This window comes from Pteronotus mesoamericanus, unplaced genomic scaffold (genome assembly GCF_021234165.1).
Source record: "Pteronotus mesoamericanus isolate MK-2021 breed Mesoamerican mustached bat unplaced genomic scaffold, CSHL_Meso_final scaffold_85, whole genome shotgun sequence".
Lineage (NCBI taxonomy): Eukaryota > Metazoa > Chordata > Mammalia > Chiroptera > Mormoopidae > Pteronotus > Pteronotus mesoamericanus.
The window spans coordinates 56,730,440-56,749,251 of NW_026555329.1; the positions used below are offsets into that span (position 1 = coordinate 56,730,440).

At 37.0% G+C, this 18,812-nt stretch overlaps 1 pseudogene; it reads right to left on the bottom strand.

Moving 5' to 3' along the window:
* Positions 1 to 2,697: 2,697 nt before the first annotated feature.
* LOC129063208 (general vesicular transport factor p115-like) lies at positions 2,698 to 6,910 on the bottom strand (annotated as a pseudogene).
* Between the last annotated feature and the right edge of the window lie 11,902 nt (positions 6,911 to 18,812).

Sequence of the window (18,812 nt, forward strand, 5' to 3'; positions counted from 1 at the left end):
ACTGTGGGCTCTGTTTTAGACTGCTGCAATAGAACAAATAGCATAATAAAGCAAGTAAATATCTTTTTGTTGGTGGAGAGTCTTGCCTTCAAATTTGTAAAAAATCACAACATCTGCGAAGTGCAATAAAGTGAAGCACAAGAAATGATGTATGCCTGTAGTTTAATGTTCATACTGCTTTAACTTTTTCAATAATATTTTCGCAGTCACTTGCATTTTTGTGCCTCACACATTTGTGAGTTTTGCATAACAAGACATAGTATCCTCCTTTGGAGTATAGGAAACTAACACTCAGCAAAGTTCCTTGCACAAAGCCATAGGAAGAGAAATGGGTGATCTGCAAGGCAGACTCAGTTTGTGCCAATTAATGGTAATCTTATTCATGACAGTAGAAACTCTTCAGATATCTGATGGGATTATGGACTCAGAAAACAATCAAACAAACAATTCAGGAGAGCTGGTAGGTACAATTTATCACAAAGTGTCGAAAGATCTGGAAGGCAGTTCAGTGTACTAAATCAATAGTAAATGTGCATGTTTTTTTCATCCATCACCCGGTGACATTAGAGATGACAATTTGTTTGAAGACAACAACACTCTGTACATTTTAATATGACATTTGCTACAGGATGCTGAGTTGTTTTGAAAGAACTCACATTGTTAAACATACTTTTATTAATCTACACATTTGAAAAAGTGTATTTGTGCAGTGCTTGGAAATGCTAAATTTCACTCTTCTTTAGATTCAATAAAATAAATCTCCCTTAATGCTGGTTCCTGAAAAATTTCCAGACGCACTTAGCCTTTAAAATCAATCCCATGTCATTCATTTCTCATCATCTTAGAACAAATAAGAATCACAGAAGTGCTGTGCGTTTTTGTATTAGAGATTATGATTTAAAGTATGACAAGACACCAAAAATCTTAAATTTAAACTAAGAACCATATCTGAGAGCATTTTTCTGTCTATGTTCTTCAACTCGAGGGTTTTATTTTGGATGAGTGAGTACATACTCCTACTCTGGCAAATGAGCATTAATGGATACACTTTGGGTAGGAAGTGAAGATGAAACAGGATTTATAATTAGAGACAAAATTTTAGGCAAAATTAAAATGTATAAATGAAGCAGTTGATTGATATAAGTGAAATTATATTTAAGTCATGACACAAATGACTTTATAGAAATTTTTTTTAATGATTCAATTTTGATTAATCTCAGGAACGGCTCCAACCTCGTTTCTCTCAGACCTGCTGGGTCCGAGCCGCTGTCCCCGCACAGCTGCTTCCCCCAGTTTCGGCATTTTGCTGTTAGATAGCTGCCAACAATTAGGTCCATCCACCTGCAAGGCCCAGGCAAGGGGCACTGGGTTTAGCCATTGCGTTTATCAAAAATCATTTAGGAAGCCTGGACCTGAGTCAAATAGCTGCTGCTATTGTAGTATTATTGTGTGCCTGGCCTTTATTTCTAGTCTGTGACTGGTTTCTTTTCCCCTGTGCGTCCCCTCTGGCCGTTGACTGCTGCCTTGCACTTTTTGAATCCTGCTTTTGTGATGTGTGGTGCACCTGTGTGCGTCCCCACGCCCCCTGATTGTGGACCACGTGCCTTGCGTGCGCTTTGGTGATTTGATTGCCTCCTTGGTTTTGTTGTCCATCTGACTAAATTCTGACCTTCCTTGTAAGTTAGAACTCTCAGATAAATAAATAATCCTCAATGTTGCTACTGCATTTTCTTTTTTATATATTTATTATGAAAACATTACATAATGACACATTGTTTCATGTGCTTTTTAAAAAATCTATTAACTGACTTAAAGCTATTCAGCAAAAATGCCAATAAATTATATATAAATCATAGTTTGGGTCTTTTAAAAACTAGGCACATAATATGCTTTACACTAATCAAATAACAATACTAAACCTGAGTAGTATGACTGCTTAGTTTGTATTTTATTTTAACATTTAGCTTAAAATCCAAACCAACAACATGCTAATACACTGTTGCATAAATTTTTCAGGAACTTTCCTTAACACTTTGTCAACGTCCTTCTGTTTCTCTGCTGAGGCATAGAGTGAAGTCATATCAGGTGTCAGGACACTTATTATAATCTGTCCTACCCTACTCATCTCAGGAGTAACACAGATGGAGGGCTAGTGATATATATTGTATATACTCTAAGAACTGCCTCCCACCACCTACTGCCCATGCTATCTTGCGTTAAATAACTGTATATCTTTAAAAAGAAATTGTTAGCTAAGGACTTCAATACTGAATTTAGAAGCAATAATTCCAAGACACATTAAATTAAATGTGTTAGTACTTAAAGTCACAAAATCTGAAAAGTGAAAATAATAGACAAATACAGGGTTTATGTAAACAACCAATGAACTAAGGCAAATAATACTGCCACCACATGCTTTAAAATGGTGTATTTTTGGTGTTTGAAGCACTTTCAGATTATACTTTGGGACAGTTTAGATGAATTTCAATAAAAGATGTGTGTTCTGCATAAAGTTAGAGTTTTATGGGTTTTCAACATGGGTAGCATTGTTTAAAAGATACATCAATAGTCTTATTAATGAATGTTTCCACTCAGCTTATTAAGTTTTATTTTCTGTGGAGGAAAACCAAAGTACTGTCTTAAGACTCCATGTTCAAAGTTACAAAATGATCTCTATCATTTCTAGAGAGTTTAAAGCTAGATATCACCCTGGGCCTTGTCATCATCTTTGTCTTCATCATCCTTGTCATCTTGGTCTGTGGATTCAAGTTCATCCTCTTCTTCAGCTGGATTACCAAATTTCTTGAGTTTATTTTTTAATGACAATATTTTCTGATCCCAATCAGCCAACAACACAAAGAGGGGACTTTGTTCTTTTTCAAGAATCTATAATGTTCACTTGAGCTGGTTTTTCTCATTTGGTAAAATGACAGTGATACTGTTAGATGAGTCCAGCTGCTCCTTAAAGGCAATTCTTTCCTCAGACAAAGCTTTTATGTTATTCTTTAGTCTTTTGTAATACTGCTGACAGTCTTCCTTCTACATCAGGAGTTTTTACAGCTATTACAGTTTCATTCTTTCCTGGTATAGGAACTGATTGTGCAAGAGCTTCTATTTTCTGTAACAGCTCCTGCTTTTCTGTAGTTTGGTGATCTCCAAAAATTGTGAATTTAACTAAGATGGTAATGCTGCCAGTTCCTGTTTTAATTCTTCAATTTGTTCAGAATCTCTAGCTGCAGTTGTTGCTTCATTTGTATCTGGGGATATTTGGGAAGATTTCAATTTTTAAAAAATTTTTAAAGATTTTATTTATTTATTTTTAGAGCAAGTGGAATGGACAAAGAAAGAGAGGTAGAGAGACATTGATGTGTGAGAAAAACAGCAACATCAATGGGTTGCCTCTTGGCATGCAACCCAGGAATGTACTCTGACTGGGAGTCAAACTGGTGACCTTTTGGTGTCCAGGCGGTGCTCAATCCTCTGAGCGACACCAGCCAGGGCAGATTTCAATTTTTTAATCAAAGAGTTCTTTTCAATCAATTGACTTTGTAAAAGTTCCTAATTACTTTTTTTCTCCTATAACTGAAAACATTTTTTTACATTTATTTTTGATTATACAAGTGATTCATAAATTCAGGAGTACAGTATTGTTAAATTTAAAAAAATCACACATATATTAACTACGTGTAAGTCCCCCTTGAATATAATTCTCCTCCCTATCTTCAATTTTTCACTAAAGTTAATCACTTTTCTTTGAATACTTTCAGGTTTTTTTTTACATATAGCCTTCTTTTATGTTCTATCTTTTTTTATTTTTTAATATTTTATTTATTTATTTTTAGAGAAGGGAAGGAAGAGAAGGAAACATCAATGTGTGGTTGCCTCTTGTGAGCCCCATACTGGGAACCTGGCCTGCAGCCCAGGCATGTGCCCTACACTGGGAATCAAAATGGCAACACTTTGGTTTGCAGTCTGGTGCTCAATCCACTGAGCCACACCAGCCAGAGCTGTTCTATCCTTTTTAAGTAACTGATTTAATACTTTGTGTATTGTTGGGTAATTTGTTTTGTTCATTCAGCAATATGTCTTATCAAATTTGAAGATCTATCTCATTCTTTTATATTCTAAATCTATATAGTATTTAACAGTAGCATAGTCATATCTGTAAGGAAAGAGTTCCTCACTCTTACTTATTTTTATCCTTCTATTTCCTCTCACTACCTACCATTTTCCTCTGGTTGAATACCATTCACTTGAGCCTCATGACTGTAAAAACCTTAATGCTGATTGTCTTTTCCTAACTGTACTTTAAGAAGATTCTGCTGATACTTTTGTTGCTGAATCTGAGGTACTTGCTGTGTGACTGCTGTCTGAAGCTGTTTGTTTTGACATTTTAATGTAGAAATCTGCTGCTTTAATACTTCAAGTTGCAGATCTTGCTCTTGAATTACACTTTTGTAAGGAGTCACAATACTACCATTCTGTTCTAATGTGTTCTTCTCCTTCTCTTTAGAAGGAACTCCAGTAGCTAATAAGATAGTGCAAAGCTGCTGCAATAAGCTTCACTGGAACATGGCTTTCTGGAAGCTACTGGTAGCCCCAGTAGGGTTGTTGGGACATATCAGGACATGAACAAAGATGCGGCATTAGGTGCATATTTGTACTTTCTGTTCAGACCAGTCAGAATTTTAATCTCCACTTTCATACCAAGGTTTCATATGTTGACTACGTGAGGCTTCCTTAAGAAAATTTTGATTGGAATTGTTGTTTTTTAAACAAATTTTAGAGCAAAATCAGACAATCTCCTATTATTATACCTTCATCACTATTGCCCTTCCTTGTAATAATGTCTAGTTGTCTCTCAAAAGCATATTCAAAAGCAACAACTTCCTTGGTTGTTGCATTACTTCTTGCTAGTACCTACAGAAGTAAGACATCATTCCCCAGAATCTGCTAATAAGTCCATCAATCTTGAAATAACCATGGGACTGACTAAAATAATTTGCTGCACCTGAGGCCCTAACTGCTTTAAAAGAGAAGAACGAAGCTTCACACCAGGGAAAAGGCATGGGAATCAAACTCTTCCCACAAAGATAATAAGAAAGTAACATTTTCTTGTTGTTTAGTGAAAATTTCTGTAAACTGGCTTCCCAAATCTTGACTCTGTCTTGTGAAATTTTCTTCTACTTTTTCTTAGTCATCATTAGATGACATATAGTGTGTCTAAGGCATGAACTATTACTCCAGAATTTGAATAATTGTTTTGTAGAACATGGATACGAAGTTGCATACCTTGAATAGCAACTTCCAAGTGATATTTCTTAGATAATGATTTGAAAGCATGCATGGCATTCTTTCTATCAATCCAGTAAAGTAGATGAAGTTGCTCTGTCACAAAGTTTTTGAATCATCTAGGCGTCTCTGTTCTGGGGTCCAGCATTCTGACCTCCCATTACCCCACAGAGGAAATTTATCTTGCCATTCAGCCACCTGCTTTACCAGTTTGCTGCTGAAAGAAAAGATAACTTCCTCACCCTCTACAGGACCTGGTCCCCAAGCCTGCACTCCGCACTCCCCGGCCACCACTGCCTCCGCCTCGGATGCCGCTCCAGTCCTCTTAGCCCTTAAACACCCTGCCGCTGTGTTTTTGAATTGTATTATCACCACCATTTATTAAGGAGTTAGCTTTTCAAACCATATATGCTGTATAATCTTGAGCGGCTCTATTGCCTGTTGGTTAAAGGTTTGACAAACATTTTAAAACACCTGGCCTCTGATCCAGTCCTTCCTTTCACTGTTGGTTGGTGAATTGAGTTTGAGGAGGTGAGTGGACGGAGAATAAACTTGTCACTTATACTAATCTTTTTAACTTGACCTTTTGGTAAACAAATGCATGATATTTGCCCATGAGAAAGAGACTTTATCTTTAAACTGGTAACAGATGTCCCTAAGCGGGATGTTCCTGAAGGGTTACTCAGCATCTACCAGCATTGCTCCCTGGATAATGTCACATTGGTGTCATTATAATAACCCTCTGGAGTACAAAATAGAGATATCTTATATTCTAGCATTTTGTGAGATGAGGCTGCGAACCTAGTTTAGAAACTTCATGCAGTCAGAGCCAGGGAGGCTTATCCAACACGAGAAGAAACTTGGGAGCAGTTATTGATCTTTACTTTGTGTGAGTCCTCTAATTTTTTGTGTCCTTGACATTATTGAGTAAAGCTTGACCCTGGTTAAATCCCTGATTCATGTGAGTCTAATGTAACAGTTTGGTGTTTTATACTAGCTCAGAATTTTTGGCTTTAGTGTGGGACTATCTGGATTTGAACCCCTGTCCTCTTGATTTTTATCCTAGGTAACCTCTCAGTGATTAACACTCATACTCATAAAATGGGGATTGGTAATAGTTTGAATTGTTAAATGATGCATGTAAAATGTAGAACAATGCCTTAACACACAGTGAACTTGAACTTTATATCAGATATTTTTATTAAAGCTCAATTCAAAAGCAGAGTCACAATAATGACCAACATTCAAAATATGCTTAATATCCACCAAATATTGAGTTAGACATATTAATTGTTTCTGTGTAATTTTTACAATCAACCCTATAAGTAGTAAGATCTCTACATATGTGGAGAAGGAGACTAAAACTAGAGTTTTTACTTTTTCATCTAAAACATTGGCAAGGCATATTTGCATGCCATTCCCCACTCCCTAACTGACTATCAGTAGGCCCTTGATATACTCAAAGTGCCATCTGCAGCCCTGGCATTACCTGGGGGCTTGTTAGGAATGTAAACACTCCAGCAGTATCAAAGACCTGCTGATTCAGAATCTGCATTTTACCACGATCTCTGGGGTGACTTGTACCTCTGTTAACATTTGCAGACCCTCCTTTAGCCATCTTAATATGGTTCTTTCCTGTGTTATTTTATCAGGTAAATCTGCCATGATTTCTAAATAAATTCATTATAATTGCTGCTGAATTTTATTGAACTTTGTTGTTTAATATTCAGCTGTAACCTAGGAGTGATCTCGCTCATGTTCATTGTCAGTACTGAGGAAGCAGGAAGATGAGACAGAAAATTAAGGTGAAGTTTTAAGCAAAAGAAAATTTTCCTTAATTGATGAGTGTTGTTCTCCTATCCAAACTACACTAAAAAGCAAAGACACGGTCCCATGTAATTGAAGTTTATGAATAGTTTTAAATAGAAATAAATCTCACGTTTCCACTTTTCTGCATTTTCTTTAACTTGTGTCTCTGTTAAATGAGATCAGATATGGAATGTAAACACTTGGTAATTACCAAAGCCATTAATTGTAGGAAAATTAAATTTTCTCAGATTTGATCCAGTGTCTTTCTTGCTCTCGTCTGCATTTTATGAAAGATTTTGCCAAAGTTTTACTGTATACTTAAATTTAAAAAAGTTTTGTGGGTCTGGTTTATTGGAGAAAATATTGCTTCTTGCAGTTGCCCTATTGATTAGAATACCTGGAATACCAATAACATTTTGTTTCATATAATGCTATGTACATTAAATCAATTACTGAAATGATCATATTATATCATTACATTATTAATTTAAAAACAGTATAATGCTGGGAAGTGTTGAAAGAGTAAAATAAGGTGGATAAAAACCTGTTTGATAATTTTTCCTGTAAAAACAAAAGCCACTTTGTCATTGATCTTAATTCTCAGTCTGCCATGAGACACTGAAAAAATAGAACAGCTTTAGGGCTGTAAAAATAAATGAAAACAACCTTAGAGAGAAGAGAGGCTATTTATTCAGAGCTTGCTATATCATGGGTGTCAGAAATCATCACTTGCAGTCAAAGACTCAAAGGCAGCCAGGATGTAGGAAAGCTATTTTATAGGGAAAGAAAAAAAAAATGGAAGGTTTCAGTTGTGCTATGATTGTAGGTAATTGACATGGGAAGTAGAAGGAGGGCAAACTAGATCAACAACATTTATGTAACTGATTTGGAAGCGTTATTCGTCTTTTTCTAGGTGATCCTGAGTTGGAAGCAGAGGCAAAAATTAGGGAAGCTGGCAGTCATTGACCAAATTCTGATTGTTCTGGGCCAATTATTGCAGCAGTTCTTGTATGCCTTCCTGGGTTGGTTGCTGCAGATGTTTTAAATCAGCGTTCTATTTTTCTATATCATCTGGCCATTGTCAGTCTCTCAGGACAGAATCCAAATTGTTGTCAAGAGAGAAATGAAAATATAAAACCAGCTGTTATTATACTTCCTACAAAAAGAACCATATTTCCTTACCCGGCCGATGCTCTAAAATATTAAAAGTTATTTAATTATAAGACATATAAACATTTGTGCTGAGTAAGATGCTGCCTACCATAACTGCAAGAGTCATAAATAGGCAGTCCCTATTATTAAGGAAATTTAGCAACTATTATATTCTATATCTTTTGGATCTCAGAATAGTTAGAACTGGGATTTTAGAGAGGAAAATTTTAAAAGTGGATACAATGACTAAATTTGTAGTCATCACTGGTAAGACTAGGAATTATCAATGCAAACTTGGAAGCATTAAAAAATGATTGAGTGGGACAGAAAAAATGGTTAGCACCATAGCAAGCTCAATTATAATTTATGGGGTTAATGAGAAAAATGAAGCAATGAAATAATTTCAACCAACATATGAGCATATATACTGCTGCAGGTTAAGTCTTATGGGCTGCAGAATGTTAAATGAATAAAATCAAGCTCAGTTTTTATGGAGATTGATGTAATGGATAAACATTCAGTTACTTTTATCCGGATGCAAAATTCTACTATTTAAATATGACAGTGTTATTTAGGAATGGATTGTGGCAGCTATATTTTAACTAATTGATGGGTCATCATGCTATTTGTTATCATGATTTTTATTTATTTTTAAATTACCACTTATAAGAAATATAAACTTGTATTAGTTTCAGGTGTACAGCATAGTGGTTAGACAATTATATACTTTACAAATTGGTTCTCCTTGATCCTTCATGTACCCACCTGACACCATATATAGTTATTAAAATATTATTGACAATGTTTCCTATGCTGTACTTTACATCCCATGACTATTTTGTAATTTCCAATTGGAACTTCTTTATTGCTTCAACTTTTTCACCCAGTCTCCTAACCACTCTCCCTCTGTTTACCATAAGTCCATATCTATGAGTCCGTATTTATTTTGCTGTTCATTTATTTGGCTTTTAAGATTCCAAGTATACTTGTAATCATATAGTATATATCTTTTTCTGTCTGACTTGACTTTCATTTAGCATATTACCCTCTAGGACCACCCATGCTATCACAAATAGTAACATTTCATTCCTTTTTATGGCCAAGTAATATTCCATTGTATGTATAATTACCATGCTTTTTTGTCCATTTTTCAGCGGTTTGGGGTTATATGTGTGTGTATGTGTTTGTATCCATCCCATAGTAGAATTGCTTGGTCAAAAAGAAACTCCACTTTTAATTTTTTGAGGAACCATATAATTTTTCCATAGTGACTGTATCAGTCTGAGTTCCCACCAATAGCACACAGGGGGTCCCTTTTGTTCACGCCCTTGCCAGCACTTGCTGTTTTTGTTTGTTGATTTTTTGATGGTAGCAATGATGACAGCTGTGACATAATGTTTCATTGGGGTTTTAATTTGCACTTTGATGTTCAGCATCTTTTCATATGTCTGTTAGTCGTGCGTATGTCCTCTTTGGAGAAGGCTTAGGCAGACCCTCTGCCTTTTTTTAATTGGTGTTGAATTGTATTTGTTTATAAATTTTGATATTAATCACCTAATCAGATGTATCATTGGTGAATTTCTTCTTTCATTTAGTAAGTTATCTTTCTGTTTTGTTCGTGGTCTCCTTCGCCCTTCAAAAACCTTTTCGTTTGATGTAATTCCATTTGTTTACATATTCTTTTGTTTTCCTTGTCCAAGAAGATATGTTAGAAAAAATGTTTCTCTTCGAAGTATCAGAGATTTCTATTGCTTATGTTTACTTCTAAGATTTTTATGGTTTTGAGTGAATTTTTTGAAATAGTTTGAGAAGAATAGGTGTTAGTTCTTTGAATATTTGGTAAAATTCACCTGTGAAGCCATCTGGTGCAACATTTCTGTTTCTTGGGAGTTTTTTGATTATTACTTCAATTTTGCTGCTTCAAATTGTTATCGATTCAGTCTTAGAAGAGTATATGTTTTTAGGAATTTATGCATTTTTCCATATTGTCAAGTTTGTTACAATATAGTTGTTCATAACAGTGTGCTACTTTTATTTGTTTTTAATTTTTATTGTATCTTACTTCCATTACCATTTAGTGACCTTATACCACCCTACCCCCAGCGATCACCATATTATTGTTCATGTCCATGAGTACTTTTTCCTTTTGCTTAATCCCTCCGCCCTCTAATTTTCCCCCAACTAGCTGTCATTGGTTCCCCATCTATGAGTCTGTCTCTATTTTGCTTGCTAGTTCAGTTTTTTCATTAGATTCCACACATGAGTGAAATCATATGGTATTTGTCTTTCTCTGACTGGCTTATTTCACTTAGTATAATGTTCTTCAGGACCATCCATACTGTTGCAAAGGGTAAAATTTTCTTCATTTTTATGGCTGAGTAGTATTCCATTGTATAAATGTCCTATAGTTGTTCTATCCATTCTTCTATTTATGGACACTTGTGCTGCTTTTGTATCTCGGCAATTGTATATAATGCTGCATTGAACATAGAGGTGCTTAAGTTATTTCAAATGAGTGTTTTGGGTACCTTTGGATATATTCCCATAGGTGGAGTCATTGGGCCAAAAGGAAGATCCATTTTTAATTTTTTGAGGTGTCTCCATACTGCTTTCTACAGTGACTGCCCTGGCCTGCATTCCCATCAGCATGCAAAAGTTTTCCCCTCTCTTGACATCCGCACCAGCACTTGTTTCTTGATTTATCATTGATAACCATTCTGACAGATGTGTGATGACATCTAACTGTGGTTTTAATTTGCATTTCTCTGATGATGAGTGATGTTGAGCATCTTTTCATATATCTATTGGCCACCTCTATGCCCTCTTTGGAGAAGGGTCTGTTCAGGTCCTTTGCCAATTTTTTAATTGAGTTGCTTGACTTTTTGGTGTTGAGTTTTGTAAACACTTTAAAAATTTTGGATATTAACCCAGTCTCAGGTGTATCAGCAAATACTCAATGGACAAAAACTATATGTGCTCCCCTTAATTACAGGAACAAGCCATATAATAACAGTGATCCTGAGAAAGAAGAAGAAAATTGGAGGAATCATGCTATTTAATATCAAATTATACCATAAGGCCATAGTAATCAAAACAGCATGGTACTGGCATAACATAGAAACATAGATCAGTGGAACAGAATGGAGAGCCCAGAAATAAATCCACACCTTTATAGTCAATTAATATTTGACAGACACAGCAAGCACGTACAACGGGCTAAAGAGAGTTTGTCCAACAAATGTTGTTGGGAAAACTGGGCAGATACATGAAGAAAAATAGAACTAGATGACCTTCATGCACTGCACACAAGAATAAATTCAAAATGGATTAAACACTTAAAAGGTAGACGTGAAACCATAAAAATCTTAGAAGAAAACAGTAAAATCTCAGACATTGCTCAGCAATATTTTAACAGCTATATCTCTCCAGGCAAGGGAAACAAATGAAAAACTAAACAAATAGGACTATATCATATTGAAAAGTTTTTGCACAGCAAAGGAAAATATCAAAAAAAAAAAAAAATAAAGACAACCTACAGAATGGGAGAACATATTTGATGATATATCTGATAAGGGGTTAATATCCAAAATTTATAAAGAACTCACAGAACTCAACACCAAAAAAAAATTAAAAAATAGACAAGGAACCTAAATAGACAATTCTCCAAAGAAGACATATAGATGGTCAATGAACATGTGAAAAGATTTTCAACATCATTAAGCATCGAAGAAATGAAAATAAAAACCACAATGAAATATCATCTCCCACCTGTCAGAATGGTTATCATGAATAAATCAACAAATAAAAGTATTGGTGAGGATGTGTAGAAAGGGGAACAATTTTGTACTATTGGTTGAAATGTACATGGTACAGCCACTGTGGATAGTAATATAGAGATACATCGTGCAATTAAAAATGGATCTGTGTTTTGGCCCCAGCTTTCCACTTCTCAGAATATATTCAAAGGGACCCAAAACACTAATTTGAAATAACTTAAACACCCTTACATTCATTGCAGTATTATATATAATTGCCAAGATATGGAAGCAGCACAAGTGTCTATGTGTAGATGAGAGGATAAAACAAGTATAAAACATTAACACAGCAGAATGCTACTCAACCATAAAAATGAAGAAAGTTTTACCTTTTGCAACAGTATGGATGGACCTGAAGAACATTATGCTAAGTGAAATAAGTCAGTCAGAGAAAGACAAATACCATATGATTTCACTCACGCATGAAATCTAATGAACAAACTGAATTAACAAGCAAAATAGAGAGAGGCTCATCAATAGAGGGCAGAATGACAACAATGGTGAGGAGGGTAGATGTGGAGGGATTGATCAAAAAGGAAAAGGACACATGGACATGGACAGCAGTGTGGTGATTGCAGGGTAATGAGGTATAAGGGAATTAAATAGTAATGGAAAATAATATGGTAAAAAATTGAAAAAAATGTGTATTTGGAGCACATGGCTCAAGTGAATAGGCAGATTGTACAATTAAGCCTGGCAGGATGTGTACTGCATAAGACCACTTAACTAAGACCAGGAGAATTAGCAGCTCTACATAATACATAGAGACAAACACAGGGAGGCAGACAGAATAAGTAGACAAGAAACAATACCAAAATGAAAAGACAAAAAAAACTCCAGAAAAAAATCTAAACAGAATGGAGAGAAGTAATATACCAAATACAGAGTTAAAAACACTGGTTATAAGGATACTCAATGATCTCAGTGAGAACTTGAACAGAGAGATAGGAAATATAAAAATGAAGATAGAAAACATAAAAAAGAACTAATATTAAATGAAGAATGCAATGATTGAAATAAAGAATATATTTGAAGAAATCAACAGATTAAATGAAACAGATTATTTAATCAGAGATTTGGTACATAAAGGAGCAGAAAACACCCAATCAGAAAAGCAAAAAGAAAAATAATCCAAAAATATGAGAATAGCTTAAGGGAATTCCGGGACATCATCAGGCATACAAATATTCACATATGGAAATACCAGAAGGAGAAGAGAGACAGCAAGAAATTGAAAACCTATTTTAACAAATGACAGAAAACTTTCCTAACCTGGTAAATGAAATAGACATACAAATCCAGGAAGACCAGAGAGTCTCAAACAGGTATCAAAGAGACTCACACCAAGAAGTATAATAATTAAAAAGTGAAAGGTCAGAGACAAAGAATCTTAACAAGAGAAAAGGAATAAGTCACCTCTCATAAGACTGCTATCTGATTTCTCAACAGAAACTTTGCAGGCCAACAGGGACTGGCATGAAATATTCAGAGTGCTGAAAAGCAAGGACCTGCAATCAAGATTAGACTACCCAGCAAAGCTATCATTTCAAATCAAAGGACAGACAAAGAATTACCCAAACAAGAAAAAGTTAATGGTGTTCATCACCACCAAATCATTACAAGAAATGGTAATGGGACTTCTTGGAGTAGGAAAAAAAGATAAAAATATGAATAATAAAATGGCAATATCTATATACTTAGCAGAAATAACTTTAAATGTAAATTAGTTAAATGCTCCAATTAAAAGACATTGATTTATAAGAAAACAAGGACTTTACATATGCTGTCCATAAGAGACTTACTTCAGATCAAAAGACACATGCAGAGAAAGTAAAGGAATGGAAAAAACATTTCATGAAAATGGAGACAAACAAAAGAAGGTGAGGTAGCATTACTTACACCAGAAAAAATAGACTTTTAAACAAACTCTATAAGAAGAGACATAGGAGGACCCTGAATTTCAATTCTGGGTATTTTTTCAAGGACACACAAAACACTAAATTAAAAAGACATATACATACATATGTTCACTAGAGAATTACTTACATTAGCCAAGATACAGAAGCAACCTAAGTATCCATCAATAGATGAATGGACAAAGAAAAGGTGGTATATATATATGCAGTGGAATATGACTCAACCATAAAAAAAGAATGAGATCTTGCCATCTACAACAATGTGTATGGACCTAGAGGGTATTGTGCTAAGTGAAATAAGTGAGAGAGAGAAAGACAAATATCATATAATTTTACTTTTATATAGAATCTAAAAGAAAAAATAAGCAAACAAATAAAACAAAAACAAACTCATAGATACAGAGAACATTATATGGTTGCTAGATGTGAGGGATATTTAATAAAAAAATGGGAAGAAATTAAGAAATACAGGTTTGTACTTACAAAATAGTCTTGGGGATGTCAATATAGCATAGAGAATATAGTCAATAATATTCTAATAACTATAGCATCATCAAGAGGTACTAGACTTAACAAGGTGATCATTTCCTAATGTATGCGAATGTCTAATGACTACTTAATTTAATTTTGTATATCAACCGTACTTAAATAAAATGTCACTTAAAATATAAAAAGTTAGCTCGTGCTTTTTAACTTGGTTTTAGACCAAAAGAGGAAGAGGGAAGAGAAAGAGAGAAATATCAATTTTTTGTTTCACTTATTGATGCATTAATTGATTGCATCTTGTATGAGTTTTGACTGAGGATCAAACCCAAAACCTCTGTGAACCTGGATGAATATCCAGCTAGGGCTCATTGGTTGATTCTTTTTGTGTCCTGACCAGGGATCTTAACCTGAAACCTTGGCATTTCAGGATGAGGCTTAATCAACTGAGCTACCCTGCCAGGGCCAGTCAACTTGTACCTTTACCACATAATTAAGTATACAATTTATATAAATAATATGATGGAATTAGAATGTCATAATTTTTTTATATGTGGGTATTTAGTTGGCCTAGCTGGCATGAGGAATGGTTAGTGGGTGATTTGGGGCAGTTCTCCTTATCCTATACCCTACCTCTGGTCCAAGCAGGATATGCTGAGAGTGGACCAGCTGTTATGTTCAAAGCTTTTCAGGTTTGAAATGTAGATGCTGAATGGTTAATGTCTGTAATCAGAGATAGCAGCAATTAACAATTGTCTGGTGGTTGTAAAGTTTCCTAACTGCACTGGAGAAGTTTTCTGTGCCCTGATGAAATTACCAACTCTTGGTGAGACAATTTCAAAATGTGAAACCTTAGGATCCTGTAGAAGATGGCGGAGGAGTGAATGGGAGTCACGATGACCTCCTCCAAAGACCAAACTGGAATTGTGACTAAATAGTGGAGTAATCACCTGGAAAACAATGGAACGATAGTGGGAGAGGAGCCTTGGTGCCGCAGACAGTGGATTCGACTCTCACACATCCCAATGGGTGAGAAGTGCGGTGGAGGCTCAAGAGGGTGGGCCACGGGCACTGGCACCAGAGGGATGTTGAAACGGCCAGTTAGGTTCCCCCGAGAAGAACAGGGTCTGAATCATAAACAGGGACCCCTAAAATATAGCAGCTAAAACCAAGAAAATACAGACAAAACGCAACCCCAAAAAGCTTAGGGGCGCTCTTTGCCAGAGACAGGTGGCTGGGGAGGCAAAGACACATTTAAAGGGCCAACGCAAAAATTGCAGTGGCAGCCACCCTCCTTGATCTCTGGGTAGAGGCGGCAGCAGGGTGGGCTGGTGCCTGGGAAAAGACTGGTGAGGAAAACTTTGTGAAGAGAACTGACATGGCAGCCGGTCAAGGCAGGGTGACAATGCACCTCCCACTCTGCAGCTACCATCTCGCTCAGGCATAAGGGAATCAATTAACCTGCCTTTTGTGCGCTCCACACACAACTTGTATGCGTGTGAGCTGCGGGACTGAGTGCAGACTTGCTGGGAGAGCCTTGAGGAGAGACTGGAGACAGAGGCGTTGGGAAAAGAACGGGAGGAGGAACCAGGGAGTCCAACTCCTTCTCCTTGCCCTAGTCTCCATTGCGTGGGAAGAGGCCACACCCCCAAAGAGCCAAAAGCCGAAAAGCACATAGACACCCCAAACACCCAGTGTGGCGCGCACACTTACGCCGAGTGATCGGTGAGAGTTGGTGAGCATGTGTGTGACCCACGCTGGCTGGTGAACGCTTGCACCGGCCGGCAAGGCCTCCCACAGATTGGCACCTATACGGCCTGCGAGGGAGTGCACAGAGCAGTAAGGGCAGGAGTAAACTGACCCGCCCACGGGCGATAGCGGAGTGGCCCACAAAATTAGTAGAGCTGCCCAGAATCCCTGTAGGAGAGACTGGAGACAGGATTAACCAGAGAGTCCTGGAGCTGACTTCCTCCCATTTCCGTAGTCCCCATTTGGTGAGGGCAAGCAACGCACCCAAAGAGCCAAAAGCGGGGAAAACACACAATAGAAGACCCTAAACTGACCAGTACCGTGGAGCTCGCTGGCCAAGAGGGCCAGTTGAGTACACGAGGTCGTGAATAAGACCCTTGGTCTGGGGCAAGCACATGCGAGCCCAGGCAGGCAGGGGATCCTGCCAGGCCGAGAGCGCACTCAAGGAGCCGATCTGAGAGTGCAGAGAGATCCCAAAAAATAGCCCAGCCCTGACCAAATGGGTCACAGAGCTGACCCAAGGAGGAGTCAGACACAGGCAGTAGACTCCTGGAAGGCTCAAACAAACAACCTGAGGTCATATAGGGTCAACAACTGACATCATCAGAGGCAAGCCCAGAAAGAAAAGTAAAGGACAAAAATACTTAACAGACTCTCACAAAAATGGGAAGAAAAAGAAATTCCCCCCAAATGAGTGGAAAAGGGGACTCCCCACAGAGAGAGCTAAATGAAATAGAGGCAAGGGAACTATCAGATATTTAATTCAAAACAATGGCTCTAAGGAAGCTCATTGAGCTCTGCCAGGCAAAGATAACTAGGAGAAACTGCAGAGAAACTATCAGGATTTTACAACAAACTATAGAAACCTGGAAAAGGACATAGAAATGATCAAGAAGACACAAGAGGATATGAAGAATACCATTTCTGAATTGAAGAACACACTAGAAGGACTCCAAAGCAGGCTGGATGAAGCCAAGGATCAAATCAGTAAGATAGAGGATAAGGTACAAAGAAGCTTCCAGAAAGAACAAGAAATGGAAAAACAGCTCAAAAAGACTGAAGAGGCATTTAGGGAAATGCAGGACAACCTGAAACGCAATAATATCCGTATAATAGGGATAGCAGAAGGAGAAGAGTAGGAGCAAGGGATAGAGAACCTCCTTAAAAAAGTAATAATGGAAAATTTCCCCAATTTGAGGAGAGAAAGGCTCTCATGGATCCAGGAGGCACAGAGGACCCCACTCAAGAGGGACTCAAGGAGGTCCACTCCAAGACACATCATCATTAAAATGGCAAATATCAAAGACAAAGAGAGAATCCTCAAGGCAGCAAGGGAGAAGGAGAAAGTAAATAACAAGGGAGCCCCGATACACCTAGGAGCTGACTTCTCAACAGAAACACTACAAGCTAGAAGGGAATGCCAACAAATATCCCAAGCCTTGAAAAGCAAGGGCCTACAGCCAAGGCTGCTCTACCCAGCTAGGCTCTCCATTAAAATAGAAGGGGAAATACGGAGTTTCCCAGACAAAAGTAGGCTAAAGGAATACATCTCTACCAAACCAACACTCCAAGATATGCTAAGGGGACTGGTTTACGAAGATGAAGGAAAACAATGAGAGAGAGAGGAACACAGGTACAAAGAGAAAAGATGAGTAAGTTTCTACCAGAAATGTCTCTCAATGTGAATGGACTAAATGCCCAATCAAAAGACACAGGGTAGCTGAATGGATAAGAAAATATGACCCACACATATCCTGCCTACAAGAGACCTACCTCAGAGCAAGAGACCTACACAGATTGAAAGTAAAGGGTTGGAAAAAAATATTTCAAGCAAATGGGCAAGAGAAAAAGGCCGGGGTTGCCATACTTGTATCAGACAAAGTAGATTTCAAAACAAAGGCCATAAAGAGAGACCCAGAGGGGTACTTTATAATACTTAAAGAAAAAATCTATCGAGAAGTCATCAACATTGTAAACTTATATGCTCCCAATAGAGGAGCCCCCAAGTTTATAAGGAAATTGTTGGACGACTTCAAAAAATATATAGACAGCAACACACTGATAGTAGGGGCTTTCAACACCCCACTGTCAGAAATGGACAGATCTTCCAAAAAAAAACATTAATAAACATATTGTGGCGCTGAATGACACACTGAAAAAAAGAGACTTAACTGACATATATAGAACCTTACATCCCAAAGAAGAAAAATACACATTCTTTTCAAATGCTCATGGAAGTTTTTCAAAGATAAAACATGATAGGACAGAAAGCAAACCTCAGCAAATTCAGGAAAATTGAAATAATACCAATCTTTTCCTCAGACCACAAGGGGTTGAAACTGGAAATCAACCTCAAAGAGAAACTTCAAAAACTTGCAAACTCATAGACACTGAACAGTAGACTATTAAACAATGAATGGGTCAATAATGAGATAAGAGAAGAAATCAAAAAGTTTCTGGAAACAAAATAAAACGAACCGACAACAGTCCAAAACCTATGGGACACAGCAAAGGCGGTCCTGAGAGGGAAGTTCATAGCAATACAGGCTTACCTAAAAAAGACAGAAACATTTCAAATAAAAGACCTAACACTACA